At 47.7% G+C, this 15,664-nt stretch overlaps 1 protein-coding gene across 1 annotated transcript in view; it reads left to right on the top strand.

Annotated features, from left to right (window-relative positions):
- The first annotated feature begins 11,462 nt into the window (after positions 1 to 11,462).
- GPR4 (G protein-coupled receptor 4) overlaps positions 11,463 to 15,664 on the top strand; it is a 113,653-nt gene continuing 109,451 nt past the window's right edge. Inside the window, exon 1 of the mRNA XM_073598080.1 lies at positions 11,463 to 11,740. The gene's annotated coding sequence lies outside the window, so the exon portion shown is untranslated. The remainder of the gene's footprint in view (positions 11,741 to 15,664) is intronic.

The raw sequence follows: 15,664 nt of genomic DNA, 5'->3' as shown, positions 1-15,664 counted from the left end.
AGCCACGAAACGCGTAGAGCTAATTGATGCGTTGTTTTCATTCAATTACATACAGATCCTTAACTTTTTATGTAAATTGTACCTCTACAGGCTGAAGTGAGGCCTCGGGTCCTGCAGGCATTACCTCGTAACTATAATTGTATCCAACCCCATTCAGGTTGAACTTTGGGAATTTTGTTATGGTTTTATTCATGGTTTTGTATCATCATATGTACCATTTTATTTCTATCTTGTCTGAACTTTTACCAATGATCGCATTTGAGACATGTGTATTGCCAATTTATGGTTAATTATATGTACCCCAATGCCTACCCATTTCTTTAATATTAACATTATATATATGGTTACCAACAATGTACACAAAATAAAGTTCCCTTGTTCAGCTCAACTATCTATGTGCTACCAAGTGCTTCATTTAAAGTCCCACTTTCCCCAATTCCTTTGTTTTTGACTTGTCAGGGATGGAAATACGTGACCTCACCAGGTCTGGGCTTCCCCAAAGTCCCTAGAACTCTTCTTCTCCCCCCTTTTTTTGCACACCTTATCACCATAATCTCCAGAGACCAGAAACCCCTCACCCCCCACCTTATCACCATCATCTCAGAGACCAGAAACCCCTCACCCCCCACCTTGTCACCATCATCTCCAGAGATCAGCCAGCCCTCACCAACCCTCCTTATCACCATCATCCGCAGAGGCCGGCCAACCCCTCACCCCCCCACATTATCACCATCCTTTCCAGAGACCGACCACCCCTCCCTATCACAATCATCATCTACAGAGACCGACCACCCCTCACCCCCAACTTTATCACCATCATCTCCACCCCTCGCCACCTCTCCTTATCACTATCATCCCCTGAGACCAACCCCCCCCCCCCCCCCCACTTTGCTAGCCCTCCTTATCACCTTTATCTCCAGAGACCAACCACCCTCTCACCACCCACCTTATCACTATCATCTGCAGAGACCAACTACCCCTCACCCCCAATCTTATTACCATCATCTCCAGAAACTGACCACCCACCTTATCACCATAATCTCCAGAGACCAGCCACCCCTCACCACCCACCTTATCACCATCATCCCCAGAGACCGGTCAATCCCTCACCCTCCCCCCCACTATCACCATCCTCTCCAGAGACCGACCACCCCTCCATATCACTATCATCATCTACAGAGACCGACCACCCCTCACCCCCCACCTTACCACTATCACCTCCAGAGATCGGCCACCTCCTCACCACCCACCTTATCACCATCAACTCCACAGACCGGCCACCCCTCACCCCCCACCTTATTACCATCATCTCCAGAGACCAACCACCCCTCATCACCTCTCCTTATCACTATCATCCCCTGAGACCAACCCCCCCCACTTTGCTAGCCCTCCTTATCACCATCATCTCCAGAGACTGACCACCCACTTTATCACTATCATCTGCAGAGACCGGCACCTCTCACCCCCCCCCCCCCCCCCCATTATCACCATCATCTTAAGAGACCGCCCCCTTACTATCCCTCCTTACAGCTATTGTTTCCAAATACTAGGAGCCTCCTTAATTCCTCCACTTACCGCTCTTGTCTCTAGAGCCGGATCATCGTCCCTCCTAAGGAAATCACCTCCAGAGACTGGGCACCATCCTACTTCCCTATTTTACTGTGCTTGTCTACAGAGAATGGGCACTATCCTGCCAATCTCCTGTGTACATAAAACATGTATAACCAGGATGAGTACACTGGGTGGAAGTAGTCTGTGTTTTCCATTAATATCTTAATCATTAAACATCTGAATGTTTGAACGCGCCTCACGGCACTGTCATGGTAACTGCATCCTTTATTGCTCGACACAGGACTAATTAAAGGGTTTGCTCATGATGGTATAAAATGGAGTTCTTGGACCAAATGTACAATGAACCTTTCTGTTTGCTCATTCCTGGATTCTCTACTGGACAATGCAAAAAGGAATGAACATGTGCAATATGCAGTAACCATAGGCGTGCACAAGGGGTGTACCAGGTGTGCCTGGGCACACCCAAATCCTGGAGTTGGCAACCCATCAATTGTGGGCAGGTGACAGGTAAGCCGCAATCCTAATTTGCCGAACCCCAGAACCTGGACAGGATAGGCGGCTGGAGTGGAACTTAAGGGACCGATCTGTATTTTCTTCTGCAGCAGCTGAAAGTAGGCTTCTCCTCCTCTTCCTCTCGCCGATATTCAGCTGCCACGGGAGGAAAATACAGGGGATTGGTACCATCACTGGCCTAGAAAAAGCTTTGCCTTTGGTTCATATAGGGATAACCACTCCACTATCCTGGCGTTCCTCCAGTTAGTTAGCCACTAAACATTCCTTAATCCTCCATGCCCAACATTGGTATCTCATAAGAATTAAATATTTATCATTGCGCAGTGTGTTTATAAAAGAGATTTATTTGTAGCCAGTAAAAACACATAAACAATGCTCACTCGCATTTTATAGTGCCGTAGACCGGCACCGAGTCTATCCAGCGTTCTGTTATGGGGCTCTGTTGCGCCGATTCGTTTCCGGCTTGCGCTCCAAGCCTCTTTTGGGCTCTGGGTTTTTTTTAAAGATATTTTTATGAGTTTCATGACAAACAGACAAAAAAAAACCAATATGCTTTACAAAAACAAAAACAAAACTTGGGCAATCATAGGTATACATCACCAAATACGAGGCTCGTGCATTTGGGAGACTTATGATAATACATTGTTTAAGCATGATACATTCGTATGTAGAATACAATCAAGGTATCGGTTACTTAGCACCAGTAAAATTCTATATATACAGTATATAGAGTGGCAGGACCTACAGGCAATCTGCAATCTATTTCTATTGTGAGGGGAGGGTCAGGGGGCTAGCCAGCCACCTGTACCATACTTTGTGGAATGTTTTGCTTCGTTTCCGAAGTTCAAAGGTAAGTTTGTACATTGGGATAGCATCGTTGATTATCTTCAGCCATTGGGCTCGGGTCAGTGACAGGAAGTGACGTCCGTAATTACCCAGAAGCCTCTACGCGTTTCGCATACACACATGCGTCATCAGGAAGCTTCCTGATTGCCGGTTTGTTTGGATTAGCGCAGTTACACCATTTGAATACATCCCTCCCTATACAAGGTATAGGATATCCTAACTGCCGCAGATCAACTTTGTTAATATATATTTTTTATTTATATTATTATTTTTTGCACTGGAGACACTAGTTCACATTATTGTATTCATACTTCTTTAATAATGAAAGCAGTGACTGAAGTCGTGCTATGAGGAGGTTGCAGCACCACGTAGGTTCCAGGCCGGATGTGTAACGTGCAGCAGATGAGCACAGGACAGACTGGTCAGGTCACACTGATAAGACCAATTATCTATAGCTATGAACTTGTCAGTGTTTGACTTCACTGAGTCTCCTGGTAACTGTCCCTTCTCCCATCTTCCTTTGCCTGTAATTTCCCGGCTATCTCTCTATGGGAGATAAGGGAGATTAGAGTGTTGGCTGGAACCAGATGAGACTGTCCCAGGCTGGACCCAAGCACCAGGACCACAATTATAATTCAGTGTTATGATATGGGATAAAAAAAGGAGGGGGAAGGTCCTCCACATGGGCACACAAACATGGACAGGCAAACATGGGCACATAAACATGGACAGACACGACAATCCGTGATCACATGAACAATGTATCTGTGGGACGGGCTCTTCCTACTATGTCTACCAATAATTCATTTATTTATAAATGGGCAGACATAGGACATCATTAAATGGGTGAACTTTATGTCCCCCCAATGATGGAGCTCAGGTGTCTCCAGGGAAGGGTCCTGGTAATTCTCTTTCATTGTATATTTTTTTTAACAGACAGACCTCTGAAAAAGACCTTGAATACATAGGTTGAAAGGCGTCAGTTACCCTTTTTTCGATATTGATAATATCTATATTATGTTGTTATGAAAAATTTTGTCTGTATAAATGCGTGTCTGCTTCTACCAGATTTGTAAACAATCTATATCAGAGCTCATCTTTTTAACAATCCTTTTGTAAATGTATTTTGTGTATAATAAACATAATCTTTTTATACAACATTGGTCTAATATTTTAAACCCCGCTGCCTAAAAACCCCACCTGGGGAAATCCTCCTCCTATTTTTGCCTTCATATCAGGGGTGAGCAGCAATTTCTTTTCCCCTCCCCTACTGTGTATTCTTTTTTGCTGGTAATTCTCCAACATACAAAGACATTGAGTAGACAATTGTACTCTTCCATCCTTGTGGTAACAGTTTGGTGAAGACACTTTTCTGTTCCAGCATGACTGTGTCCCACCTGCGTACAAGGCCAGCTCCATAAAGACATGATGTGACCAGTTTGGTGTGGAGGAACTTGAGTGCCCTGTACAGAGCCCTGACCTCATCCCTACCGAACACCTTTGGGATGGATTGGAACCCCAACATGTGAGCCTCCAGAGAAATGTGAATGAACAACGAGACCAACAATTCTTTCATAGGGCCTTGGTTGACCTAGGCCTATGGGACTCTTTTTTATAGACAATTGTGCTCTTCGAACCTTGTGGTAACAGTTTGGTGAAGATTGGAACCCCAACATGTGAGCCAAGTCTTCTTATCCAACTTCAGTATCTGACCTCACAAATGGGAACAAATTTCCACAGACAACCTCCAAAATCTTGCAGGAAGCCTTCCCAGAAGAGTGGAGCCAGCTCCATAAAGACATGGTATGACCAGTTTGGTGTGGAGGAACTTGCGTGTCCTGCACAGAGCCCTGATCTCAACCCTACTAAAAAAAACATTTGCCATGAATCGGAATGCCAATTGTTAGCCAGGTCTTCTTATCCAACATCAGTCAAGTCCTTGCAGGTTCATAACTAAAAACATCTCTACCATTAATGGTAACTAAGCATGTAAAGCACACATTAAAAAATCTAAGAAAGGGTAATTTTACTCCAAACTGATACACCATATGTCCCAACCTATGAGGCCACCCCTCTAGATGATGGAGTTGAGATATCTCCAGTGAAGGGCCCTGGTAATACTCCATCATACAAAGACATTGTAGACAATTGTGCTCTTCCAACCTTGTAGTCACAGTTTGGGGAAGACCCTTTTCTGTTACAGCATGACGGTGCTCCCCCATGTGTACAAAGCCGTTCCTTTAAGACATGGTCTGACCAGTTTGGTGTGGAGGAACTCGAGTGTTCTGCACGGAGCCCTGACCTCATCCATACTGAACACCTTTGGGATTAATTGGAATGCCGATGGTGGGCCAGGTTTTCTTATTCAACATCAGTACCTGACCTCACAACTGGGCACAAATTCCTACAGACACCCTCACAAAATCTCGTGGAAAGTCTTCAGAGAAGAGTTGAGGATGTTGTAGATGCAAAATGGGCAACTCCATAAAGCCATGGTTTGTGTAATGCCGCGTACACACGGTCGGACTTTTCGTCTACAAAAGTCCGACAGCCTGTCCGACAGACTTCCGGCGGACTTCCGGCGGACTTTCGGCGGACTTGCAGCAGACTTTCTAACGAACGGACTTGCCTACACACGACCACACAAAAGTCCGACGGATTCGTACGTGATGACGTACACCGGACTAAAATAAGGAAGTTCATAGCCAGTAGCCAATAGCTGCCCTAGCATGGGTTTTTGTCCGTCGGACTAGCACACAGACGAGCGGATTTCGGGGTCCGTCGTAGTTACGACGTAAAGATTTGAAGCATGTTTCAAATCTAAAGTCCGTCGGATTTGAGACTGAAAAAGTCTGCTGAAAGTCCGGAGAAGCCCACACACGATCGGATTACCAGCCAGCTTTAGTCCGTCGGCGTCCGTTGGACTTTTGTAGACGAAAAGTCCGACCGTGTGTACGCGGCATAAGGAAAGGCTTGCCAATAGACAAGATGACTCTTCTGGATGGACTTCTGTGCACAGGCTAATACATGTTCCCGTTCGTGCTCATAGGAATTGGGCACTGGCTAATGCATATGCGCATTCTCGTGCACAAACACGTGCACTTTCGCATTTCCGTGCGTGCTGGTGCTCATATGCACCTGTGACAGATGTTGGCGCCAAACACGCTATTTAAACTCAGCCAGTGCTCGGAATCCGTGCTGCTTTGTCTTTAGCCTCCTGTGGAACCTGTGACCCTGTGATTCTGTACCCTGATTCCAGTTGCTGACCTGGCTTGTCTTGACTATTATTTGAACTTTGCCTGCATTGACCTCAGCTTGTCCGCTGACCTCCACTTCTAATTGCTGAATTGGCTCCTGCTTCTCTGATCAGTTCCTTACCATGCTCCAGCCTGTGTCCTGTACCCAATCTATTCTGTCTGTGTATGACCCAGCCTGTCTGACTCTGCTTCTCTGTCTGCTGTCGCCAGTACCAGCTGCCTACCTGCTCGCCAGCTTACTGGAGCCATCTTAAGACTTTACCTGCTCACTGCCAGCACGGACACCTGCCCTGCTGCTAGCAAGTCTGTGCCCATCATACACTCATGCCACTCTGTACTCCTGCGCCTCCTGTCTATACTATCAGGGTCCCGAGTCAGAGGTGTAAGAGGGGCCTTCCTCATCATATCAGGCTCTGCTAACAGGTACGTGATAGTTTGGCAGTTGGGTATGAAGGAACTCGAGTGTCCTGAGAACCTCCAGAGAAATGTGAATGAACAACGAGACCAACAATTCTTTCATAGGGCCTTGGTTGACCTAGGCCTATGGGACTCTTTTTATAGACAATTGTGCTCTTCAAACCTTGTGGTAACAGATGGTGAAGACCCTTTTCTGTTCCAGCATGACTGGGCCCCACCTGTGTACAAAGTCAGCTCCATAAAAGACATGGTGTAACCAGTTTGGTGTGAAGGAACTCCAGTGTCCTGCACAGAGCCCTGACCTCAACCCTACTGAACACCTTTGGGATGAATTGGATTACCAATTGGGAACCAGGCCTTTTTTCTGGTGCCCAATTTGAGGCCCAACATGTAAGCCGAGTCTTCTCACCTAACATCAGTGCCTGATAGGGTTGCTAACTTTTCTTCAAGCCAAACCCGAACACTTTAGTGGCGGCATTTTTTTTGGGGGGGGGGGGGGTATACGCTATAAGATTGTAAAAGACCTGGGGCACTTTTGGTGGCCTGAAAGAGAGTAGTAATGTGGCGCAATAGCTTGCCGCAGGAAACAGTGTGTGTGGCTGAATTGTGAGTGTTCTGCACGGAATGCAGGTTTCAGATATCTCCTGGGGAGAGGGCTAGTGCTAGCAGGGGGGTGGGCAGAGTTAGATATGTGCTAGGGGGCAGTGGTGACTGATGCTTATAATTTTTTTTTGGGGGGGGGGGGGGGGATTGCAAAGAAACTGAAAAATTCTGAAAAAAAAAAAAACATCAATTGCAGCCTCACTGTGCCCCATAAAATGCAGCCATTGTGCCCATCAAATGCAGCCACTGTGCCCATCAAATGCAGCCACTGTGCCCATCATTTGCAGCCTCTGTGCCCATAAAATGCAGCCTCTGTGCCCATCATATGCAGCCACTGTGCCCATCATATGCAACCTCTGTGCCCATCATATTCAGCCTCTGTGCCCATCATATGCAGCCTCTATGCCCATCATATGCAGCCTGTGCCCATCATACAGCCTCTGTGCCCATCATATGCAGCCTGTGCCCATCATACAGCCACTGTGCCCATCATATGCAGCCTCTGTGCCAATCATACAGCCTCTGTGCCCATCATATGCAGCCTCTGTGCCCATCATATGCAGCCTCTGTGCCAATCATACAGCCTCTGTGCCCATCATATGCAGCCTGTGCCCATATGTGCTTGGGGTGCTTGAGGGGTTCATATATGTGCTGGGGGAGGGGGGGGGTGCTTTGTGAGAGAAGAGGGCCAGTGCAGGGGGGAGGAGTGGGGGGGATATGTACTGGAGGGGTCTTTTGGGAATGAAGAGAGTGCAAGGAGCCCCCCCAGCACATATCCTCCTAACCCCTCGATCACTCCACATATTTTCTACCTTGTCCACCTTTCCAGCTGCCCTCTCCCCCTCCCTCCTCCATCTACAGAGCATAATAAAAACTTTCTACAGACCTGATATCAGTGTGTCCCTGCTCCCCTCCTCCTCCTCCTGTGTGTACAGAACAGAGAAGGAGGAGGAGGGGAGGAGCTTTGATACACTGACACTCTGCTCTGCTGAACCAAGCTGCTGTCAGGGAGAGGGGAGACTCGTCACTCTTGCTGCAGTCCCTGTGAATGATGTGTCCGGGTCTGGGGCAGAAGTAAACCCGAACACATCATTCAAAAACCGGACTGCCCGGGAGAAAACCCTACAGGTGGCAACCCTAGTACCTGACCTCACAGATAGGTACAAATTCCCACAGACACCCACCAAAATGTTACTGCCACAAAGAGGGGGAACTCCATATTAATGACAGATTGGGGTTTTTTTTGGTTTATGGTGATGTAAGCTTGTTTGGATCAGGGATATATAAAGTATATATTTATTTGATTTACGATGAAAATATGTAAATATGTTTTTTTTGATTGCAAGATTTTAGAACAAAATTTCCAAATCAGTGGCTATGGTTGTGGAATGGGATGTCCACAGACAAAGTATTTTTAATGTGAAGGTAATGTGGGACCTTCTGAACCCTCACCCCTGTCCTCCAAAAGAAAGAAACGCCAACCGGTGACGTTAAAATGAGATGATACTGCAGATATTTTACTAATTCAGTGATCAATAGTGGGACAAAAGTTCTGAAATTAGGCCTGGAAGGGGCAGAGTGGGCCTGCAGACTTCATTCAACACAGAGCTGCCAACAGGTAGTGGGCCGACTTGTGTGTAGATAAGGGGGAATCACTCCAGGATTCTACTTTGCAGGACAGTTGGCAAATCTTAGAAGTGTGTAGTAATTACTATGCTGCTCCACAATCCCTAGAATGCACCAGGTTGTACGTAAGATCAGTATAGGCCTATATACTGTATGTCCAGACAGTTAAATTTGAGTCCCCCACTAGGAGGCGACTACTGGTATTGTGACCTCTGTCCTCATTCCTCCTTCAAACAAGGTCCTCTCCCCGGTTGCCAAGGCACCATGGGCATGCGACCGTGGCCCCAAATAATATTCACATTTTCATACAACTGTCACATCCATGTATGTCGTTCTGCACGCTGCACAGCGCCCACTCCAGGATGTCTACCCCGGACACTCTACACCGCATTCCTACCACACTCTGATCACTCCCAACAACATTCCAGTCTGTATCATCCTTCCCAGAGCTCTGTTCAGACTCATCACTATGGGCTCCGCTCAGACTCATCACTATGGGCTCCGCTCAGGTTCATCACTATGGGCTCCGCTCAGGCTCATCACTATGGGCTCCGCTCAGGCTCATCACTATGGGCTCCGCTCAGGTTCATCACTATGGGCTCCGCTCAGACTCATCACTATGGGCTCCGCTCAGACTCATCACTATGGGCTCCGCTCAGACTCATCACTATGGGCTCCTCTCAGACTCATCACTATGGGCTCCGCTCAGACTCAACACTATGGGTTCCGCTCAGACTCATCACCATGGGCTCTTTTCAGACTCATCACTATGGGCTCCGCTCAGACTCAACACTATGGGCTCCGCTCAGGCTCATCATTATGGGCTCCGCTCAGACTCATCACTATGGGCTCCGCTCAGACTCAACACTATGGGTTCCGCTCAGACTCATCACCATGGGCTCTGTTCAGACTCATCACTATGGGCTCCGCTCAGACTCAACACTATGGGCTCCGCTCAGGCTCATCACTATGGGCTCCGCTCAGACTCATCACTATGGGCTCCGCTCAGACTCATCCTTATGGGCTCCGCTCAGACTCAACACTATGGGCTCCGCTCAGACTCAACACTATGGGCTCCACTCAGACTCAACACTACGGGCTCCGCTCAGACTCAACACTATGGGCTCCGCTCAGGTTCATCACTATGGGCTCCGCTCAGGTTCATCACTATGGGCTCCGCTCAGGTTCATCACTATGGGCTCCGCTCAGGCTCATCACTATGGGCTCCGCTCAGACTCATCACTATGGGCTCCGCTCAGACTCATCCTTATGGGCTCCGCTCAGACTCAACACTATGGGCTCCGCTCAGGTTCATCACTATGGGCTCCGCTCAGACTCGTCACTATGGGCTCCGCTCAGGTTCATCACTATGGGCTCCGCTCAGACTCATCACTATGGGCTCCACTCAGACTCATCCTTATGGGCTCCGCTCAGACTCATCACTATGGGCTCCGCTCAGACTCATCCTTATGGGCTCCGCTCAGACTCAACACTATGGGCTCCGCTCAGGTTCATCACTATGGGCTCCGCTCAGACTCATCACTATGGGCTCCGCTCAGGTTCATCACTATGGGCTCCACTCAGGCTCATCACTATGGGCTCCGCTCAGGCTCATCACTATGGGCTCTGCTCAGGTTCATCACTATGGGCTCCGCTCAGGCTCATCACTATGGGCTCCTCTCAGGCTCATCACTATGGGCTCCGCGCTCAGGCTCATCACTATGGGCTACGCTCAGACTCATCACTATGGGCTCCGCTCAGACTCAACACTATGGGTTCCACTCAGACTCATCACCATGGGCTCTGTTCAGACTCATCACTATGGGCTCTGTTCAGACTCATCACTATGGGCTCCGCTCAGACTCAACACTATGGGCTCCGCTCAGGCTCATCACTATGGGCTCCGCTCAGACTCATCACTATGGGCTCCGCTCAGACTCATCCTTATGGGCTCCGCTCAGACTCAACACTATGGGCTCCGCTCAGACTCAACACTATGGGCTCCGCTCAGACTCAACACTATGGGCTCCGCTCAGGCTCATCACTATGGGCTCCGCTCAGACTCATCACTATGGGCTCCGCTCAGACTCATCACTATGGGCTCCGCTCAGACTCATCACTATGGGCTCCGCTCAGACTCAACACTATGGGCTCCGCTCAGGCTCATCACTATGGGCTCCGCTCAGACTCATCACTATGGGCTCCGCTCAGACTCATCACTATGGGCTCCACTCAGGTTCATCACTATGGGCTCCGCTCAGACTCATCACTATGGGCTCCTCTCAGACTCATCACTATGGGCTCCTCTCAGACTCATCACTATGGGCTCCGCTCAGACTCATCACTATTGGCTCCGCTCAGACTCATCACTATGGGCTCCGCTCAGGCTCATCACTATGGGCTTTGCTGAGGCTCAGAACTTCTTCACAGCCCAGTACTGTGAAGAAACCACAAATCCATTACTGCTGGCGATCCTCCAGATGGCAGCTTTGTCTGGAGGAAAATGATCCATTCTGTATTACTATTTCTAACTTCTCTAAACAACTTCACATTTGTTCTGCAGGGACAGGCTGCAATGTGATGCAAGTTCCTCACTCAGTTTGGGTCCTCTAATCAGTCTGCTCCACACATGGTTAATGTTTAGCCCAACCTCCAGGGCTCTCTTCTCCATCCCAGAAGCTGAACCTATGTACCAGCTCTAGTCTGCCCAGAGCTCTCTTCTAAGTAGGAGACTCCTCTGCGAGCCAGAAGACGGAGCTGTGCCTAGAAGACCTAGCTGTGCCTAGAAGACCCAGCTGTGCCTAGGCACACACCAGGACAGTCTGCTGGGACATGCTGGGATCTTCTCCAATAGGACTGAGCTGAAGAGGAGCGGAGGAGGGGGAAGCCCATCATAGGGGACACAGGTAACAAAACGCTTTACTACAATATTATACTCTATAAAATATACTACGCTATACTATACCATACACTATATAATATACTACAATAAGTACACTATACCATACACCATATAGTATACTACAGTAAACTGTATTATACTCTATAAAATATACTACAATACGCTATACAATATAAAAAATACTACAATATACAACACTCTATACTATAATATACTAAATAATACCCTACGATATACAAAATAATATACTACACTATACTACAATACAAAATACACTATACAAAACACCATACTACACCATATACTATACACCATTCTATACTACACAATGCAACACATACACCAAACAATACACTGTACTATAAAGTATTATATACTCTACACCATATAGTACACTCCACATCCCACCATCCAGGACGGAGCGTTCATTCTGAAACATTCAGGGACAACAATAGTTTCCACGGCAGAGTACAGATCAGGAGAGGAGGATCACATTGTACTCCTGCACTTCCCCATCGATCCGTATTCCTCTCCTGCTCCAGCACAGTATAGAAGAGTATAGGTCAGGAGAGTATAGAAAGGTATTGATCAGGGGAGTATAGAAGAGTATAGGTCAGGAGAGTATAGAAGAGTATTGATTAGGAGAGTATAGAGGAGTATTTATCAGGAGAGTATAGAAGAGTATTGATTAGGAGAGTATAGAAGAGTATTGATCAGGAGAGTATAGAAGAGTATTGATCAGAAGAGTATTGATTAGGAGAGTGTAGAAGAGTGTAGATGAGTACAGATCAGGAGAGCATAGAAAAGTATTGATCAGGGGCGTATAGAAGAGAATAGATCAGGAGAGTATAGAAGAGTGTACCTGAGTATTGATCAGAAGAGTATAAAAGAGTATTGATTAGGAGAGCGTAGATGAGTATTGATCAGGAGAGTATAAAACAGTATAGATTAGGAGAGTGTAGATGAGTATTGATCAGGAGAGTATAAAAGAGTATTGATTGGGAGAGTATAGATCAGGAGAGTATAGAAGAGTGTACTTGAGTATTGATCAGGAGAGTATAGGTCAGGAGAGTGTAGAAGAGTATTGATTAGGAGAGTGTAGAAGAGTGTACCCGAGTATTGATCAGGAGTGTTGATTAAGAGAGTGTAGAAGATTGTAGATGAGTATTGATTAGGAGAGTATAGAAGAGTATAGATCAGAAGAGTATAGAAGAGTATTGATCAGGAGAGTATAAAGCAGTATAGATTAGGAGAGTGTAGATGAGTATTGATTAGGAGAGTATAAAACAGTATAGATTAGGAGAGTGTAGATGAGTATTGATAAGGAGAGTATAAAAGAGTATAGGTCAGGAGAGTATAGAAAAGTATTGATCAGGGGAGTATAGAAGGGCATTGTTCGCGAGAGTATAGATCATGAGAGTATAGAAAAGTGTTGATTAGGAGAGTGTGGAAGAGTATTGATTAGGAGAGTGTAGAAGAGTGTACCCGAGTATTGATCAGGAGAGTATAAAAGAGTGTTGATTAGGAGAGTGTAGAAGATTGTAGATGAGTATTGATTAGGAGAGTATAGAAGAGTATAGATCAGGAGAGTATAGAAGAGCATTGATCAGGAGAGTATAGAAGAGTATAGATTGGGAGAGTGTAAATGAGTATTGATCAGGAGGGTATAAAAGAGTATAGGTCAGGAGAGTATAGAAAAAGTATTGATCAGGGGAGTATAGAAGAGTATATAGATCAGGAGAGTATAGAAGAGTATTGATCAGGAGAGTATAGAAGAGTAAAGATCAGGAGAGTAAAGAAGAGTGTAGATTAGGAAAGTATAGATTAGGAGGGTATAGAAGAGTACTGATCAGGAGAGTGTAGAAGAGTATAGAAGAGTATTGATCAGGAGAGTGTTATCTATGTCCTCCACTTTTTATTCCACCTTCATCCCTCTCCTGATCCAGCAGAGTACTGAGGAGTATACCTTCTCCTGAACACACTCTCTAATCCTACAGCTGACAACAAACAATCCAATAATCACAAGTGTCCCCCTGCATGACATTATTCATCCAATTCTGAATGCCCATATGTGATCCTGCACTCTCTCCTCTGTGATCCCCCACTCTCTCCTCTGTGATCCTGCACTCTCTCCTCTGTGATCCTGCACTCTCTCCTCTGTGATCCTGCACTCTCTCCTCTGTGATCCTGCACTCTCCCCTCTGTGATCCTGCACTCCCCCCTCTGTGATCCCCCACTCTCTCCTCTGTGATCCTGCACTCTCTCCTCTGTGATCCTGCACTCTCTCCTCTGTGATCCTGCACTCTCTCCTCTGTGATCCTGCACTCTCCCCTCTGTGATCCTGCACTCCCCCCTCTGTGATCCCCCACTCTCCCCTCTGTGATCCTGCACTCCCCCCTCTGTGATCCCCCACTCTCTCCTCTGTGATCCTGCACTCTCTCCTCTGTGATCCCCCACTCTCTCCTCTGTGATCCCGCACTCTCTCCTCTGTGATCCCGCACTCTCTCCTCTGTGATCCTGCACTCTCTCCTCTGTGATCCTGCACTCTCTCCTCTGTGATCCCCCACTCTCTCCTCTGTGATCCCGCACTCTCTCCTCTGTGATCCCCCACTCTCTCCTCTGTGATCCCGCACTCTCTCCTCTGTGATCCCCCACTCTCTCCTCTGTGATCCCCCACTCTCTCCTCTGTGATCCCGCACTCTCTCCTCTGTGATCCCCCACTCTCTCCTCTGTGATCCTGCACTCTCTCCTCTGTGATCCTCTACTCTCTCCTCTGTGATCCCCTACTCTCTCCTCTGTGATCCCGCACTCTCTCCTCTGTGATCCCCCACTCTCTCCTCTGTGATCCTGCACTCTCTCCTCTGTGATCCTGCACTCTCTCCTCTGTGATCCCCTACTCTCTCCTCTGTGATCCTGCACTCTCTCCTCTGTGATCCTGCACTCTCTCCTCTGTGATCCCCCACTCTCTCCTCTGTGATCCTGCACTCTCTCTCCCCTGTGATCCCCCACTCTCTCCTCTGTGATCCCCCACTCTCTCCTCTGTGATCCTGCACTCTCTCCTCTGTTATCCCCCACTCTCTCCTCTGTGATCCTGCACTCTCTCTCCTCTGTGATCCCCCACTCTCTCCTCTGTGATCCCGCACTCTCTCTCTTCTCTGTGATCCTACACTCTCTCCTCTGTGATCCTGCACTCTCTTCTTTGTGATCCTGCACTCTCTCCCATGTGATCCTGCACTCTCTTTCCTCTGTGATCCTGCACTCTCTCCTCTGTGATCCTGCACTCTCTCCTCTGTGATCCCCCACTCTCTCCTCTGTGATCCTGCACTCTCTCCTCTGTGATCCTGCACTCTCTCCCCTGTGATCCTGCACTCTCTTCTGTGTGATCCTGCACTCTCTTCTGTGTGATCCTGCACTCTCTCCCCTGTGATCATGCACTCTCTTCTGTGTGATCCCCCACTCTCTCTCCTCTGTGATCCTGCACTCTCTCCTCTGTGATCCTGCGCTCTCTCCTCTGTGATCCTGCACTCTCCTCTGTGACCCTGCACTCTCTCCAGTGATCCTGCACTCTCTCTCCTGTGATCCTGCACTCTCTCCTCTGTGATCCTGCACTCTCTCTCCCCTGTGATCCTGCATTCTCTCCAGTGATCCTGCACTCTCTCCCCTGTGATCCTGCACTCTCTCCAGTGATCCTGCACTCTCTCCCCTGTGATCCTGCACTCTCTCCAATGATCCTGCACTCTCTCCTCTGTGATCCTGCACTCTTTCTCCTCCGTGATCCTGCACCCTCTCCTCTGTGATCCTGCACTCTCTCTCCTCTGTGATCCTGCACTCTCCTCTGTGATCCTGCACTCTCTCTCCTCTGTGATCCTGCACTCTCCTCTGTGATCCTGCACTCTCCTCTGTGATCCTGCACTCTCTCCTCTGTGAT

This window comes from Aquarana catesbeiana, linkage group LG09 (assembly GCF_042186555.1).
Source record: "Aquarana catesbeiana isolate 2022-GZ linkage group LG09, ASM4218655v1, whole genome shotgun sequence".
Lineage (NCBI taxonomy): Eukaryota > Metazoa > Chordata > Amphibia > Anura > Ranidae > Aquarana > Aquarana catesbeiana.
The sequence above is the reverse complement of the archived record's forward strand: the minus strand, read 5'-3'. Positions and strand labels throughout refer to the sequence as shown.